This window comes from Cyprinodon variegatus, unplaced genomic scaffold, assembly GCF_000732505.1.
Source record: "Cyprinodon variegatus isolate N-32 unplaced genomic scaffold, C_variegatus-1.0 Scaffold862, whole genome shotgun sequence".
NCBI lineage: Eukaryota > Metazoa > Chordata > Actinopteri > Cyprinodontiformes > Cyprinodontidae > Cyprinodon > Cyprinodon variegatus.
Window position 1 is genome coordinate 43,107 of NW_015151315.1, and position 1,853 is coordinate 44,959.

Below are 1,853 nucleotides of genomic sequence, written 5' to 3' on the forward strand. Positions count from 1 at the left end.
GAGTAGAAAATGAAGGCTAATCATGTTTTGGGTGTACTATTCCTTTAATGTAAAATTACTCTTACATTAGGGCCACCCCTGGTTAAAGGAGCATAATCCTCATGTGTTAAATGCCTTTTATACGCTGTAGTATCATTGTCTCCTTCCAAGACAACAGACATAAAGTCTCAACTGATCTTTTAAACTTTCCTCTAAAGCATCATGAACTCTTCATTGCAGAACTTGCTCATTCTTCCATCCCACAGAGTACCTATAATTACAGGTTTTTTCCTTGCACACCACTCATTTTTGATCACGAATGGAAAATGAAACTTATTTAAAGGTTTTGTTTGTGCGTTATTGTAAATTTGAATAGCTGTAGACAGGAAGTGTCTCCTGTAGTCTCTGGTTATAAATGAAGCCTGTTATTGTCTGAAGCTGCATTCACACTGCACACGCATCCAGCAGCACAAGCAGCACGTTTACATGCAAAGTCTATGGTTGATGCCTATCGAAAATCAGGTTAATGTGTTTACTAAAGTTGTCTTTTCAATTTTAAATAACTTTAATCAGAAACATTAAGGTGTGATTTAAAAAAAAAACAGGAAAGAAGAGGAAATCTCCACGCTTCTGTTAATAGAGCATATATATTGTGTTAGAGCTTTTATGGCCTCAGTTGGTATTTTCCCAAACTTTAGCACCAGGCAGCCCAGAAGTATAATTAGACTGATGTGGTTGTTTGTCCCTTTACGGATCATTCAGTTTGAACATTTAGGAGGTTAAATAGCTGGAGACTGGGAGGTCCTAGGTTACCATGCGCCTCTGTTGCTACCACAACCTTTACATAGAGGCAATCATCTAAAGAATGAATGAATGGAGGGTTCCCATCTTCACTACATCACTATGCAGAACTCACTGACCATACAGTGGAGCAATAACTCCTACCTGTCCAAGTTTGACACCTGATCCTAAAGCAACTGATCATGTTTTACTGCAGCAGAGGGTTGCATTAAAGCCCTAAAAACTGATGTAGATGTAACACACGAGCAACAACCTTTAAATATTTAATGCAGAGCCAATTACTTTTATGGAAACAGACTTGAAAATATAAAAAGTATTTCATTTGTCACCCATTTTGTCCTCCAGCTGACTGAGATCTACAAACAAGAAGCATCAGAGGAACAACATGTGTAATTTACTGCTCAGCTGTATCCTATTATGCTTTGTAATGGGAAGCTCAGTTGCTAGCCCCCACTGTTATTTATATGCTCCCTCAGGCCCTGCAGGTTGTTTTTTTTACTAAATCATTGATTCTTTTTTTTATAGCAGTAAAGCAAGATGAGGTTCAGTCAGCAAATTTACGACCTTATTGAGGACACAGATGTAATGTGGTAGAAAAAGCTAGTTTGGTGAAGTAAACTAGCAACCCAGTGTCTCCAGGAAACATCTACCTGACCTGCAAATTGTCTCAAAAAGCAAAGATTCGGTTCAAATGCTGTACTTTATGCCATTTTAAACCATAGTTTAAATAAAAACATATCTTACACACAACTCTCTTCTAGGTTGCAGCGCATTGGCTCTTTATCTTAGAGCAGATCAGTCTGTGACCTTCAGCTCACTTTGGTGCAGCAGCAGGACAATGATCATCAGCATATCAAAGGTCCTCCTCTGAACGGCTCCAGAAGCAACAAGAACAACAATAAAGAACATGCTTGATGTGGGTTTTTGTTGCCAATGGTAACAAAGCTAAGGTCCAAGACACAATAATTAGATGGAGACATAGGAGAGAGAAGCTATATTGTTGAGCTTTTTCCCTTAAAGAAAAATAGTCATCATTTGAAAACAGCATTTTTATTTGCTCGGATTATGGAGGC

The 1,853-nt window shown here is 38.3% G+C and overlaps 1 protein-coding gene across 1 annotated transcript in view; it reads right to left on the reverse strand.

Moving 5' to 3' along the window:
- The window catches only part of slc16a3 (solute carrier family 16 (monocarboxylate transporter), member 3), a 31,756-nt gene that overhangs the window by 29,254 nt on the left and 649 nt on the right, over positions 1-1,853 (reverse strand). The gene's annotated exons all lie outside the window — the stretch shown is intronic.